The sequence below is a fragment of the Triturus cristatus genome, chromosome 7, assembly GCF_964204655.1.
Source record: "Triturus cristatus chromosome 7, aTriCri1.1, whole genome shotgun sequence".
NCBI classification, from domain to species: Eukaryota; Metazoa; Chordata; class Amphibia; order Caudata; family Salamandridae; genus Triturus; species Triturus cristatus.
In genome coordinates, this window is record NC_140590.1 from 460,427,191 (window position 1) to 460,444,366 (window position 17,176).

The window sequence follows — 17,176 nt, forward strand, 5'->3', positions numbered from 1 at the left end:
CTCTTGCAATCTCCATGCCTCACCTCCCACTTCCTAATGAGCCTTGTGCTCCAACACCCCTTGGTCACACAGCTCGCCTTGCTCACCTGTTCTCTAAGGGTAGTTGAATAAAGTCTTGAACAATAATAAAAAGAGAAGAAACTATGAAACCCAACTGTTCCTGTATACCGAGCTGTAAGGGCGGTTACCTCACCGCTGCTCAGTAACTCAATGGTTATTCCCAAAATAATTGCAGGTATGTGCGGTTACAAACCACTTTTCAAATGCGCCGTGAATGTACTCTTTCAGGGCTTCCGCAGTATCATACCGCCGCCCCGGATTGTTTCACAAAATACCCACACAATAAGAATAGGCCAAAAACAGGGCTTCCGCGGTTTCCTCACCGCCGCCCAATATAGTTAGTAGAGATAATAATAAATGCAATGTCAAACGTCGTCCGTGGTTTCCTCACCGCCGCCCGGGATTGAACTGGTGCAATTTCAAGGTCAGAAGGTGTCCGCGGTTTCCTCACCGCTGCCCGATTTCTTTCTCTCACTCACCGTCCAAAATAACTCCAAAAGTGCTCCGCCAGAGCACCCCGATGACCGCGGCTCTCTCCCAGCCGCTTCCTAGAACTTCCAGCTACAAACAGAATTACGCAATGCTTGACAGCGCGTAGCACGTCTTCTTGTAGACGCGTGCGCCTCTCCCACGGCCTTCTGGGAGTCGTAGTATCGACGTCTAGGCAGGAGCTTATGCAGCGTGATTCCTGACACAAACCCTGCGACAAGGGGGGTGGTATTGTGATCTTTGACACGGAACAATACAACAATAAAATGCAAGCGATTTTGGCGTCACAGAGGCACTACAAGAGGATTACCAACAATCCTGAACCTGTCCTAAAAAGAAAGATTGTTAATCTTGTGGAAAAGGCAGTCACTAGAGGCACCATTTGTGAAAAGGAGACTTAATTCCTTACCCCTTTACATACATGTATGCCTATCATCTACTGCGTCCCCAAAACTCATAAGGATGAGCTGAAACCCATGCTGAGGCTCATTGTTTCTACTATAGGGGCGGCCACTAAACCCTTATCCAAATATGTGAATGTGTTTCTTAAACCTATTGTTCACAGATTACCATCCTACCTGAAAGATACTGGACATTTCATCCCAAAATAGAGTACCTTCAGTTTAACGACCAGAGGGAATTTTTGGTCACCATGGACCTGGAGGCCCTGTATACTAACATTCTGCAGAAAAAGCCAACAAGAGTAATACAGGAGGTCCTTAAAGGGAAGAAAACTTTAACAACTAGACATTCATCCTTGATTGTTTGGATATGGTTCTTAACTAGACTTTTTTTTAATTCAACTGGGACCTTTATCAACAGATCTAAGCATGGGGGCTGCATGCGCTCCAAGTGTTGACTGCCTATATGTGGGGAACTATGAATCCCACAATATATTTAAAATTCAGTAGCACCTTTATTTTAGAAAATGTTCTACATTGGGCATAGTTCATCGATGATATATTTTTCATCTAGAGGGGTGACAAGGAAACTCTTGCAGAATTTATGTTTATGGATAAACGCTTGTGGTCCTAATCTCAAATTCACTGCACATATCAGCAATGTGAAAGTGGAATTCCTGGACATGTGGATAGAACATCACAATTCACATCTCTGAGTGTCGCTGTACACAAAACCCACAGCCAGGAGCAGCCTACTACACTTTAGTAGTTTCCACCCCCAATGTCACAAAGAAGGAATACCATTTAGCCAATTCCTCCGTTTGAGGAGAAATTGCACTACCATCACAGATTTCAAGCAGAGATCGTCAAGCGCAAATTCATTGCCTGAGAATACCCAGCCAAACTCACAAAAGATTCTTTGAAAAGAGCCCGATACTACGACCGGGAGAGCATGTTCAGACCTAACAACAAACAAAAGCAAGAAAAACTGGTATGCGTAACCAAACACTCCCATATGGATGGCAAAATTCACCAAATTATCAACACCCAATGGCATTTACTCCACATCAAGAATAAATTGCCTAGGCCTCTTTTTGCATTGAGGAGAAATAAGAATATACGAAACTTATTGGTCAGAGCTAAGAGAACAGAAAAGGAAAACTTCTGCCAAAAGTCCATTACGGGTGGTGACCCCATCAAAGGTAACCACAAATGTGGTTCCTGACAAGCCTGTACAAATGCTGTTGTGGCAGATAACATCAGATTAAACAATAGAACAGTTTATATCAAGGACATGACCAACTGTCGCTCATCCAATATCATCTATCTGATTCTGTGCCCGTGGGGCCTTCGATATGTGGGCGAAACTGGTCGTGAATGCAGAAAAAGAATAGGTGAACACAAATCCAACATCCGTACTGTTAAACATTCTGCCCCGTTGGTCCAGCATTGGCAGGATTTGAACCACACAGATAGAGACCTTAGGTGGATTATCATAGAGAAGATAATACCTCAGCAGGGGAAGGATACTGCAACTATCTGAAAGAGTCAGGCGTTATTTTGGATTTTCTCCTTTAAAACCAGAGAAAAGGGACTCAATGAACAGATCCCTTGGGAGAATGCCATCTAAAGCTGCTGCCGCTTGGGGTTTTTGCCCCTCCATCTTGCGTATTTCTGCTTTTTCCATCCTTGGCCTGTCTGATTTCGTTGATATATCAGGACTAATTTTTCTTCCTCCTTTGAGATCCTTGGCCCATGGGACCAGACCTGAGCATACCCCTGCTCCCCATCCCGCCTTTCCAACCGGTTAGAGCTGGAGTGGCTAATTTTGATCTTTTCACAAACAAGTAAATCAGACAATTCTATACACTATGGGCCATATGTAGGTAAATTTAATTTACCGATTCATAAATACCGATTTTTACCGAATCGGTATTTATGAATCGGTAAGTTATATGTAGGTAAACATTCAGTAATTATTACCGAATTGGTAACAATCGGTATTCAAGAATCGGAATTTACCGAGTCGGTAAATACCGAAGTGTTAATTACCGATTCGGAAAATACCGAAGTGGTACTTACCGAATCGGTAAATACCGAATCGGTAGTTACCGAATCGGAAATTCAAATACACATGACTGGATGAATCAGCCAATCCTGTACAACCAAACCCCACCCAACCAGGAAGTGGCCACACCCAGGCAGGTGCACACAATCAACAGACTCTGGAGAGGCTGGGAGTGCAGAGGAGAGCCAGGGAGCCAGTGCCTGATTGTGAAGCTCAAACTCACAATGTCCAGCCAGGAGACACAGAGAGATGGAGGGGAAAGGAGGAGAAAGCAAACATTTAGCCCTAAGGAACTGCAGGTACTAGTGGAGGAGGTGGTCAAGCAGCACCAGAAGCTGTTTGGGAAGCAGTCCCTGCAAGTGCCTGAGTCGGAGAAGCGTAACATCTGGCTGGGAATCCAGGCGCAGGTCAATGCAATTGGAGTGACCCCCAGGGACATAGAGGTGCTGAAAAAGCGCTGGTACGACCTACGGATCGTCACGAAGAGGAAGATGGGGGAACTGCGGAAAGAGGCCAGCCGCACAGGAGGTGGAAGGAACAGGGCACCTGCCCTTACAGAACTGGAGGAGCTGGTGGAGTCCACAAAAGAGCCCAAGAGTGTCGTGGGGATTGGGGATGCCGACAGCTCTGCTAGAGCCGCCACCCAACAAGGTAAGACGAATGCACAGCAATGTTGCCCCCCCTACCCCTATCCCACATCCCCAATTGTGAAATGAGTATCCCACTCCAGTCCATGTGTTAGTGCATACTGGCAATGCATTATGGGAGATGTAGTCTGGGAAACCCCAACCATGAACTGAATAGCACAGAACAATAAGGCATGTTACACACATTAGCAAAAAGCAGGCAGAGGACAATGAGAGAGTGTTACAGAAATGTATTGTGATGCTTGCAATGCAGGGCTTCAGGTACACTGAGCTGATGTTGCATTTCTGTCCACAGATGATACATTGCACAGGACTGCACATGCAACGGGAGAGAGGGCACACCGGCAAGACAGTTCAGGGATGGCCAGCACAAGTTCTGCCCAGAGATCAGTACCACATGCAGCCTCACCACCACAGCCAGCATCACCACCACATCCAGAATCACCACCACAGCCAGCATCACCACTCATGCTGGAGTCACCGGCATCATCACCGCCTGCATTGGTCAGGTCGAGGAGGCGTGCTGCTTCCAGGTTGCAAGTGTTGGAGTCCTTATCTGACGACTGCAGGGGGCCGGAGCCAACCACTGTGGCCCTGGATGGTAGCCATGCCACTGTGCCCTCCACCTCAGAGGGAGCACACACAGGTGGCAGACGTCGCCGCAGGTCTTGCGTGCAGAGTTCACCAGCACACGGTGAGAGCCATGGAGTGTTCTCGGGGCTCGAGGGCACCATGTTAAAGATACAGCGCCTACAAACAAAGGCAATGACGTCAGTTCAGCGCCAAATGCGGGGACTGAAAGCTACATTTGAAAATATGGACAGGGGCATCAGCGCTATGGCGGTGGGAATGAGTGAGATGGCTGCGGGCATGTGGGACATGTCCCAGTCCGTCATGCTGCTGTGCAGCAAGTACGATGCGGACAGAGCTGCACGGCGCCGGGAACGGCAGAGGAGAGATAACCATACGAGGGCACTCAACCGGCTGGCAACTGCCACTTCGCTGCTCTGCAGGCGCTCTGTGGCTATGCAGGAGGGCCTGACGCACTGCAGCAATGACGTTTCAAGGGGGATGGTGCAGGTCACCAGTACACTGGAAGTGCTACTGACAAGCCAGGCGGCCACAACTGGTGCTGGGGATGCTGTGGAAAGCATAGACACCAGCACCAGGAGCAGCATTACCCCCCCTGTCCCAGATCCACGGAGGAGCAGCAGGCGGCATGGGGCTGCCACTAGTGAGGATGCCCGATCCATGGCATCCCACACTAGTGCGTGCCCGCAAACACTAATGCAGCACGGTATAGCCTAAGACAATTGGATGTAGTAACCCTGGACTTGCAAGTAGTCATTACACAATGTTGAGATAACAGCTTTTTCTTTTTGTTGTGGCGTAGTGCCGAATAATTAAACTACGTCATGACATCCAACAACTGGCTGTGTCCCCTTACTTACTCAGAAATAGTTGCATGTGAACTCTGCCCGTCTCTCTCTCCCATCTGTTGCTGTTGGCACTCCAGCTGCGTTGGCCTCTGGCTGTGCTGACTCATCATCATTGTCCTCAAAATCAGTTAGTTCCACCTCTGTACCTCTCTTCGTGGCAAGGTTGTGCAGCATTGCACAAGTGGCAATGATCTTGCAGCAGATGATGGGGGTGTACTGGCGTGCGCCTCCGCTTTTGTGGAGGCAGCGGAACCTGCTTTTCAATAGTCCAAACGTGCGCTCCACCACGTTGCGTGTAGATTTGTGTGCCACATTATATCGTCTCTCACTCTGGGTTGATGGGTGTAGGTAGGGAGTGAGGATGAATGACCGCACGGCATATGCACTGCCGCCTAGGTGAGTATGAGAGAACCATCAGTCACATGCCTCAATACACAATGATTTGCACTAAGTATAATTGTGCGTCACTGTTACTTACCTAGCAGGTATCCTTCTCCAAATTCTCCCGCAAGCAGTCGTGTGTAGATCCCACTGTTCTGGAAGATGAAGGAGTCGTGGGTGCTCCCAGGAAACTTAGCTACGATATCAGTGATGTGTTCCCTGCATCGCAGATTACCTGCACATTGATGGAGTGGGTGGACTTTCTGTTCCTGTAGATGTGCTCAGTGGCAGCTGGTGGGCAGATTGGAATGTGTGTGCCATCAATACAGCCTATGACATGCTGGAACTGTGCCATGTGATAAAAGTCTGTTTTGGTTTTCTGCAGTTCAGCCTGTGTGTTTGGGAAGCTGACGTAGTGGTGCATTCTCTGCATCATGGCATCCAGGAACTTCCTGAAGAAACGGGACAGGCAACTCTGGGATATACCGCCCACCGCAGCTATCACCCCCTGGTAACTGCCAGATGCGAGTAGATGTAGGCTGCAGAGAACCTGCACATGTGGTGGTATGGCATGCGCCCTTCTTGTTGGCTGGTCCAGGAGTGGGTACAGGTCCCTTATCAGGTCCATGATGGTTTGTGGGTGTACATAAACACAAGGATCCACCCACGGGTATAGTGAATCAAGAGTCTCCCTTTTATACCATATGTATCCCACAGTCGTGGAGAGTATACATTAGTTGTTAAAATACCCCTCACACACCAAAAGGGCCCTTGGTGTCATGCTTCATCATAGGGGTCTTCCCCCCCTCTACGGGACGGGGCGTGCTACAACCTGCGATTGCGCGGGAGCACTGTTCTTATTGAGACTGCTATGTGTGGTGCAGGGGTGTGCGAGGAAGGGTCAGGAGTGGATGGAGAGTGATTTAAAAAATACCTGGCTCTCTGGACTAGGAAAATTTATTCTTCCGTCTAAGCTGGTATTAGTAAAAAGTGGGGGGGTTTGGAGGGTGTATGCCTCAATGAGCTAGACCTCCTGATGGTGTCGACATGTTTCGAAGCTTCCCCATGCTTCTTCGTCAGGACCTTAAGGATCCCTTCCTATGAAGCACTGTGATGTGTGAAAAGTAATCAAATAGTGAGTGAAAAGAATCAAAAAAGGAAGTAAATAGCCTCCAATAGTCGGTAATGCCCCAATGGGTCTTAAATACTCCTATTCACCTAAAAGGAAAAAGGTATAAAAGAGAAATATACACGACATTTAATCACGTTGGTATGAGTTCAATCCGTCGTGTCAGAACAGTGATCTGAAAAAGGAGGTGAGCGATGGTTGTCTTTTAACGCTATCCATAACGTTATCACGTGATCTGTGATAAAAACACTGTGTGAAAAATGGACATACTAACAAAGACATAACACAACAGAAAACACACACTCTATTCAGAAAGGAACAGGTTCCTAGTAATCACTTATATCCAAGTAGTTTTTACATGCCAGTCCAAACTAAGCGATAATGAAACATACTTGCTGAAAAGAGAAAAGTATCCTCATGAGCTCAAAAACCGAGTGGTGGGAGTGCCAAATATGCTGCCTGAATGAAGGGAGAAAGGAGACTGTAATCCAATAATCCAAAATAAACTATCAGGACATATCTCCGACCAGCCGGCTATGCCGTACTTACGCCTCTAAGGATCAATGTCCTGCCCAGATAACCACCCCGGTCGGCTCCGTCGATGGAGCTAGACTGCAGGTAGCGGGGATTAAATACCCGCACCAATCAGGGATTGCGCGCCAGTCAGCCAAGTTGGATAGGCCAATGGGAAGAGACCCGCTGACACTGCTTAACGGGACCCGGAACCGGAAGGTAGAAAGGTCGGGTCACCGTGATTCAATGGCAACACCCAGAGTGAAAGAGTGAAAGACCCCTAGAATAAAGGTGTCCATGATGAATGCCTGCTTTGAAATTTAAAGGAAGTATGAAAGATTGAGGGGAGGGGATCACCTCACTTAATTAAGGAAAGATGTATACCCAAGGAAGAAAAGACAAGTGGCTGAACGGTACTCAATTGGGTCACAGTAATTAGATGGCATAGCCCACAGTAAAAAAGGCGAAAGACCCCTAGGATGGAGGTGTCTATGCTGAATGCCTGCGTTGAATTTAACAAAAGTTAAAAAGAAAAAAAGAAAGAAAAAAAGAAAAGAAAAACAGAGGGGAGGGGATCACCTCCCTTAGTTTGGGGAAAAGGATGCCCAGGGGGGGAAAAAGACAAATGGCTGAACGATACTCAGTCAGGTATCATGTTGTCAAACAAGGAACTGATTCCATGGTATATCCTCGTTTAATCCATGGATATGGGTTTTCAGACGAAAAACCCACCTCTGTTCTTTTTCAAGAAGGCCATGTTCGTTGCCCAATTGTTCAATCACTGTCCATTGTAGATCGTCTATGCCATGTCCCCTGGAGATATAGTGATTAGACATTTTGGTAGTGCTCCTACCACATCTGACATTGCTGCGATGTTCGCCAATACATACCTTGATTGGTCTCGATGTCATCCCCACATACTCAAGACTGCAAAGGCAGGTGATTAAATAGACAACATTTTTGCTATTGCAGTTGGTGAAACTCCTCTGATCCCACTCTTCGCCATTCTGAAATGTAATGTGTTTACTTTTTTTCGTCAGGTGACAGGTGCTGCCGTTGCCACAGGGGTGATGCCCCTGTACAGGAGGTAGTAGACCAACGATTCTGGGCCGGGAAGTGTTCTTGGGTCTAGTATGAACGAGCATGTCTCTCAGGTTACGGCCCCTCTTATGAGCAAACATAGGTTTGGTTATGTTCAAGCCACAGCAATTTAGAAGACGCCAGTGTTTATTCACTATCTTAGTGATCTGGTTAGAGTGTGTGTTGTAAGTGGTTACACAGATAGGTCTCTCATCGGTCTGGTTAACCACTTTATCTTCCAGAAGGGCCTCTCTGTTATTATTCCTCGCTCTCTTAAGGGCCTTATCAACAATTCTCTCAGGGTAATTGGGTTTGTGGGTGTAGCCTGTACCTTTCATGTATCTCTGCCTCAGTCTGTTGGAAGAGTGTGATGCGCTGTCTGTAAATGCGTTCCTCCCGTCTCCAAATCCTCAGACCTGCTGCCTGTAGACGTAGGCGCCTTGCAATGACATACAGAGCGGCCATTTTGCCGACGCTGTTGCATTTTGGGATTGCTTATATGCACTGTTGATGCTTACCACCTGCTTTCAATCTGTGTTAATTACCGACTCTTAATTACCGAATTTCATGGATTTCTTAAATACCGAATTTACCTACATCTCTTTTCTCGTTTTACCACTTCATATTTACCGATTCGGAAAATATTGATTCGGTAAATATGAATCGGTATTTTTGAATTCGGTAAAAATGAATCGGTATTTACCGATTCATATTTACCGAAAACTTGTTTTTGGCCTCCTACATCTCACTTGACTGAATACCGGTCGGTAACGGGATATTTACCGAATTTCGGCCGTTACCGACCGGTATTTAGCTACCTACATATGGCTCTATGTGTGTTGTCTACGAAACTATGTGTAATGCATTATCCCTAAGTATTTAAGAAGATGGAAAGGAAGTGTAGATTTGACAAAGCTCACCAATGGCTGACATCTTTTAGAAAACTGTTCAAGGTTTCAGCCAGTAATGTCTACAAAGCTGGTACGCTAGGTGCAGTGGTTTCTGTAGAAAGTGGACGTAGGGTGTGTGCTATGGCCTGGAAGGCTTTTCCAGGTAAAGTGGATTTTTTAAAAGTAGATTTTATAAAATCAGCCAGCTGGCCAACTCAGTCCACTTTTTAAAAATAAGCCTAGATTTTAGTGAACAAGTTTTTCTGTCACAACGATGACAGATATACCGTCTGCTGACCTTAAGGTCAAACTCCTGGCCATAGAAAGAGAAAGGGCTAAGATGGACCTAGAACCCATCAATGGTGGCAGCAAAGTAAATAGGGAGAAAGAGGAAACTTCTGATCCTAAAATCCACAAAGGGATTGTCCCTAAATATGTTGAGGGTGATGACATTACCAAATGGTTTATTCCCTTTGAGAGGGCATACAAAGTGAGGCGGTTACACCAGAGATACTGGGGCTCTCTACTCAGGGAGCTTTTCTCAGGCAAGTGCAGGGTTAGACTCCTGACACTTAATGAGGAAGTTGCTGAGTCCTATGACCTCAGGAAGGATACCCTGATTGAGGGCGTTGGAATCACCACTGAGGAGTACAGGATTACGTTCAGGGAGACTCACAAAACCTTGAGTCAGTCTTGGGCTGATTATGTTGACTTTTCAGTCAAAACCCTAAGTGGCTGGTTAAAAGAAAGCAAGGTGCAAGACTATGATGGGCTTTATAATTTACTTATGAAAGAGCATCTGCTAAGTAACTATACTTCTGAAAAATTGCATCAATACTTGGTGGACCTAGGTTTGGTCTCTCCCCAGGATTTGGGGAGGAAGGCCAACCACTTGGTCAAGACCAGTGCTTAATTTGAGTCAGTGGTTTACCATGCTTGGCACCAGCACTTAATCGTCAACCCCAGCACTTATAGTGCAAACTCGGCCCAAAGGTATTGGAGCGCTTTTCATGAGCACCAATTAAGGACACCTTCATTTTTTGTAGACACAGGGAGATTAAGTAATTTGCCCAGAATCACAGGATGTTGAGCCTAAGCCGAGACTTGAACCTGGTTCCCCAGCTTCAAAGTTGGAAGCTCTGGCCGTTAGGCCTCTTCTGTTCTGCACTTGTAGGGTTTTTGGGTTAGTAGTTAGTTCTGGTATAGGCAGCGATAATAGAAGCAATGGACTGGTGCAAGCTGCCTCATGACGAGAGCTTCGGCACTTATTTTTTCACAAATTACCACTGCAAACTAGGGTATCCAAAAAGTCTCATGGTGGGGGTCACCAGAAGAAAAGGGTTGCAAACCCCCCTTCCCCCAAAGGACAGATGTAGAACAGTCTAAAGAAAAATGCAAGGAGTCTTCTAAAGGCCCCAAAAAACCTGTTTAGGAAGGTGGGCCCAGAGATGTGTGTGTGGAGTTTTATATAGCGCAAGCTTGACCCGAAAGTATCAGAGCGCTTTACATGAGCACCAGTTACGTTACAAACAGACACATTCATTTTTGTTAGGCACAGGGAGATTAGGTGATTTGCTCAGAATCACAGGATGTTGAGCGTCCCAGCCGAGACTCGAACACTGAACTGGGGACTGTTCCTATCCCAAAAATGCTTCCAAAAGTGCACCCCAAGTTACCACTGGGGTGGTGAGCCTCCAGATGAGATCCTTGGTATACCAGGAACAAGTCAGAGACCACACTGAAGCTACCTTAATCAAAGAGGGTGGGTGGATGTTGCTCTCCTGGCAGCCTGGCCCAGAAATTTAGAGAAGTATAGACAACAGCCATATATCAACAGGGTTAGAGGAGAAGCACTGAGGAATACAGATGCAAGTGTCACTATGGTGACTGAAAAACTGATATCCCTAGAGCAGTACTTAGCTGGACAAACGTATCCAGTCACCAATGCTGAAAACCATACTAAGGTTCATCCTATAGCTATGGTGACCTTAGAGTGGGGAGGGGTTCCTGGCCATAAGAAGGCGGTTGTGTCCTTTGCAATTCCTGCTGAATGTCTGTTAGGGAATGATCTTAAGACCTCAGCATGGGATGAGGTAGAGCTAAGATCTCAGGCAGCCATGCTGGGAATACCTGAATGGGTGTGTGTAAAAACAAGAGCACAGAGTGAAGCCCAGGGTAAAAAAGAAGAACTGGAGCCTGGAGTGATGGCCCAATGCTCCAAGAAAAAAGGCAAGGAGTTTGGGAAACCAACTTCTGAGTATCCACAAGCTCAGGTCCCCTCTCCTCAGGGAGAAGACCTGCTAGCCCTAGAGGGAACTGAGCTCCAGGATCTTGGACTTTACACGGAAGAGCTCATAAGTCCAGGGGGACACTGTAGGGAAGAGCTGTGCCAGGGATAGAAAATGTGTCTCACTCTTGAGAGGCTGAGACAGCAAGCTGCTGCACAGGAAAAGGGAGATGTCAATTGCTCCCATAGGAACTATTGGGAGGAGGGGCTGGTGTATACTGAGGTTAGAGATCCCAAACCTGGTGCAACTAGGGGAATGGTAGTGTCTCAGCAATACAGGGAGTTCTTACTCTCTTTGGCACATGCCATCCCCTGGGAATCTTGGCCAGGCAGTCACCCACTTCTACTGGCCAAACATGTCCCAGATGGTGAAGGAGTTTTGTAACTCCTGTGTTACCTGTCAAGCCAGTGGAAAGACAGGTAACCACCCAAAGGTCCCTTTAATTCCACTCCCAGTAGTTGAGGTTCCTTTTGAAAGGATAGGGATTGACAGGGTCCCCCTGACCCTCCAGCAGCACCAGGAAACAGATTCATACTGGTAGTAGTGGATCATGCCACCAGGTATCCTGAAGCAATCCCACTTAAGATTGACCCTGCTCCTGCAGCTGCCAGGGCCTTCATCAGTATCTTTATTAGAGTGGGTTTTGCTAAGGAGGTGGTGTCAGACAGAGGTGCTAGCTCCAAGTCTGGCTACCTAAAGGCCATGTGGGCAGAGTGTGGGGTAACATACAAGTTTACCATCTCATATCACCCACAAACCAATGGTCTAGTTGAAAGATTAATCAAGACCACGAAAGCTATGATCATGGGACTCCCTGAAAAACTCAGAATTAGATGGATTTTTTTTCTGTGAGCTCAGCTGTGAGGGTTGTGGCACTTCAAGATGGAGTCCTGAAGCACGAGGCACCTCTCTGTGTTTACAGGGAAAGTAATACTTACTAGCTGCCCATACCCAATACCAAAGGTGTGCTGGCAGGGGTGTCCTTTTGCCATGCCTACTTTTCTCCTACAGAGAAGTGCCACAGAAGGCAATGGGCTTTAGTCCCTTTGAGCTTCTGTTTGATAATCACGTGTGGGGACTAATAAGTCTAGTGAAGGTAGGCTGCAAGGTCTCTCTCTAAGAGCCCAAGCTGGATATTGTGGGCTATGTGCTTGGCCAGTGTTCAAGAATGGCTGAGCACATGGGCAAAGCAATTAAAAACCTCGAGCCAAGCCAAGATTTCCAGAAGCTCTGGTATTACTAAAAGGCGGCACAGGTGGAGTTCCGACCAGGGCAGAAGGCATAGGTGTTGGAGCCTGTGGCTCCTAGGGCCCTCCAGGACAAATGGAGTGGTCCCTACTCTATCCTTAAGAGGAAAGGTTAGGTCATCTACTTGGTTGACATAGGCAATTGCAGGAGCCCTGACAGGGTCATCCATGTAAGCCGCCTGAAGCCTTTCTATGACAGGGCTGATTTGGTCATACTGATGGCCACTGATGAGCAGGGCCGGCTTTAGTGCTGCTTGCCCCCAGTGCAACAATGTTTGTTGGCGCCCCTCCATCTATGATGGAACAGCAGATTCCTAAACCACTACCTTTGAACAGTGCCCCTCAAGTCTCCATAACTATCTCTTTCAGATGCATTTAATTAGCTATATAGCGCCACTCATAGCAGTGTAAGGTGTCGGAGCACTATGCATCACACATACATTACACAGAGACAATCAATCATACATGTGTAAATCAGTGTGCAGGAAATGTTACATATGCCATAGGACTTCAAGCTGTAGGAGTGACATGTCATCCATACTGGTAGCTAAGATAGTTTAAGAGGGCTTGGTCTGGAGAAGCACAAACTCAGAATTGAAAAGGAACACCATAGTTGGGAGTTCTCTTTAATAATTAGCAATTTCTACCCATATTAACCCTTTTTGCAATATTAAGGAGGACTCTTACAAAAACAGTAACCCACTGACCTATTTTGCACTTTGTGATATGCATGGTGCATGTTCTTTGCAGCAGGCATATTAACTCTGCGCTGTACCTTATGATGAGTCAAAACTTCCACTAGACGAAGCTCCGATCTCTCTCCAGGAAGAACATTAATCATGGAGTTATCTTGACATTTTTATGGTTGCCAGATAATTAATAGAGGCCAGGAACACGGTTGCAGGTGCTTTTAAAACCAAAATAAACTTGCAAACTCTATGCCCCCTGAAGTCAGCACCCCGTGTGGTCGCACCAGTCGCACCGCCCTAGAGCCGGCTCTGCTGATGAAGATCAGGAAGAAGAGATTGAACCTCTTCCTGACCTCCTCTGCCACTGTCCTAAAGATGGCTCAGTTGAAGGAGTTGTCTTCTCAGACATCCTCTCTACCCAACATCAAGTTGACCGCAGGCAAGATTTGAGGCAGTATACTAGGCTCTTTTCACTATCCCCTGGTCAGACAACCTGGTGTACCCATGATGTTGACACTGGGGACAGCAATTCTGTCAAGAACAAAACATACAGACAGTCTGACCAAGTTAGAGAAAAATTCAGGGCTGAAGTCAGCAAGATGCTGGTGTTAGGGGTGACTTAACCCTCGGACAGTCCCTGGCCTAACCCAGTGGCCTTAGTCCTCATGCCTCATTCCAAGGGTTTGTAAACCAGAGCTGAGGTTTTGTGTGGACTACAGAGGTGGCAATGCTGTCACCAAGACAGATGCACACCCTAACCCAAGAGCTGCTAAATTAATTGACAGGTTGGGAGCAGCCACATTTCTCACTACTCTTGAATTGACATCAGGGTACTGGCGGATTGGTCTAACCCCAGGAGCAAAAAAGAAATCTGCATTCTCGACCCTAGAAGGACATTACCAGTTTACTAGAATGCTATTTGGATTAAAGAATGCCACTGCCACCTTCCACATGTTGGTGAACAAAGTCCTTACTGGGTTGGAGTCTTTTAGTGCAGCATATTTATTTATTTATTTATTTTGAAGGTTTTATATAGCGCGGACATGAACCTTGCGGGTATCAGAGCATTTTACAAGTACGGTAGTTAAACAAAAAAGACAATCTAGAAAGGAAACATCGTATAACAAAAGTAATGTCTTATGGTACAGCTAGTTGATCTAAGAGTCCGCTACAATGTTCAAGTGAATTTCGTCATGAGAAGAGATTTAACTTCTTTTTTGAAGGAGGCTGTTGAGGGATTAAGTCTGGTTTCTGGGGGTAGTGCATTCCAAATCCCTGGAGCGATTCCAGAGAAGGCACGGTTATGTTTTCTTCTTGGCAAATATTTGAGGTTTCAGAAGAAGGTTGCTGGCGCTCCTGGAGGATCTGTTTCCACAGGAGAGCTCCAGTTTCTGGGCCAGATGCCTCAGTGTGTTGTGATGTAGGACTGTGCGTCATGCAGGCGATTTTTAATTGAATTCTTGCTTCGAAGGGTAGCCAATTGAGCACTCTGAAATCACGTGAAATGTGGCAATTTCTTTTGGAGCCTGTAATGAGCCTGGCCTCTGAGTTAAGTGATGCTCTTAAAGGGGCAGTTGTAGATCTAGGGAGTCCACAGAGAGTTGCACTACCATATTCTAGTCTAGGAATTACTAGTGCTTGGACTGCCAGTTTGAAGTCATTTACTTTAATTTTCTCAGGGTGTTCATCTGGAAGTTAGCTATTTTTGCTGTGGCACTGATATGTTTTTGCATGTTTAGGTTACTGTCCAGAGTTACTCCCAGTGATTTCGCTGAATCGATTATAAGAGGTTGGCAGTTGAGCGCTGTAAGTTGTTTAAGCCATACTTGTATTATGGCTGTTTAGTTAGGTGGGGCGATTAGTAGGAATTCAGTTTTGAGGGCGTTTAGTTTGAGGTAGTTTTCAGTCAACCAAGACTGTGTTTTTTGTAGAGATAGATTGAGAGATTTGATGTCATCAGGAGAGTTTATCTTTAAATATAGTTGTGTGTCGTCTGCGTACATTTGAAAGTGGATATTTGATAAGTTGAGGATCTCAGTGAGCAGCTCCATGAATAGGTTGAACAGAGTGGGTGAGAGGGAGGATCCCTGCAGGACTCCTAATGTGACTGGGACGGCCATGTACAGGGATTGGTTGACCTTGAAACTTTGGAATCTATTACGGAGGAAAGAGGTAAACCAATTTAGTACTGACCCTGATAAGCCCATTCTGTATTTCAAGATGTCTAATAGATTATAATTTTTGACAGTGTCAAAGGCCGAAGATAAGTCAAGCAGGATAAGTAGGCAGGTATCGTTCTGGTCTAGGATTTTTAGTACGTCGTCTACTACGTGGGTCATAGCCGATTCCGTACTATGCCCTGCACGGAAGCCAGATTGGAAATTATTGAGCAGGTGGAAATTGGTGATGTGGTTGTCTAACTGGCTGAGAACACCTTTTTCTAGGAATTTAGCCAGAGTTGGGATGTTGGAAATTGGTCGGTAGTTATTTAAATCTGTGGGGTCCGCCGTCATTTTTTTTAGGATGGGAGAAACTTGTCCCGATTTGAGAATTTCAGGAATAATTGCTTGGAGTAGGGAGGCATTGATAATCTGTGTCCAAAGTGGCAGAAGTACCGGTATGAAGTCTTTGAGGTAGTTTTCAGGAAGGGGTCTGAGAAGTGATTGGAGGGGTTCAAGGACTTGAGTGCTTTTACAATTGCTTCTTCACAAGTTGTGAAGGAGGCCCAGGAGGCGTTATTTTTTAGGACGAGCTTAGACGTGCAAGTGATTGGGGTAGCTATAGTATGAGGTGGCGTGTCCATCTGAGTATCAGTCTGAGCTATTAGGGCCTTAAGTAGGTCCGATTTTAGAGTTCTGTCTTTTTCGTGAAGAAGGAGGCAAATTCTTTGCAGCTGTGTGGAGTGCATTGTCCAGCTTGGGGAGGGTGGGCTACGCTAATAGATTGAGTTTTGACTAGTTCACATAGTTTTTTGGGTCGGTTCTTGGCTTGATCTAGCTGATTTTTGAAAAAGTTTGCTTTTGAATGTCTGATCTTTCTATAGTACGAGTTTCTGTTGAATCTGAGCAGTTTGAGGGGGTCTGTGGATGGTGATGACCTCCATTGCCGTTCAACTAGTCTTAGGGTTCATCTGTCCTTGTTGAGTCTACCGCCATACCAAGGTTGAGAGTCTTTAGTAGAGAGCCTCTCCAGTTGTAGAGGTGTGGTTGGGTCTACTATTGTGGTCATAGAGTTAAAGTAATGTTGTGTCAAAGCTTGAACATCCGTTAGGTCTTCCGGGGAGAGCAGGAGGCTGACACGTGTGGATGTGGATAGGTCTGTGAGGGAGTTTTTTAGGTTCCTTTTCCATATTTTAGATCTCATAGCTTATGCTTAGTGTAGTTTAACTGATTCCTTGATGAAGAAGGTGATGGAATGATGATCAGACCAATCGCATGGGAGGATTGTGTTGAGCTAAATGGCCTCTGGGTTGGCAATAACCAACTCAAGGGTTGAGCCTTTGACATGAGTGGGGCTATTGCAGATTTGGGTGAGGTCAAGGTCCGAAAGGAATGTTTTGAGGCTATTTACTGCTGGGTCGTTCCAATGGAGATTGAAATCACCAAGGAATATATAGGTATTTTGTTGACCAGTATAGTGTGTGGTCACGATATGCATGAATTGCTCGATGAAAGTGAGGTTATGGCCTGGCGGGTGGTAGAATGAGTGCAGTGAGCAGATAGGTTTGTTATTACTTGTGATATCTAGGCAGAGGTATTCACATGAAGATAAATCCAGTGAAGGTGAGCGGTTAACTGAGAGATTGTTCCGGTGAATGCAGGCAATACCGCCTCCTGGTCTATCGGGTCTGTCTAG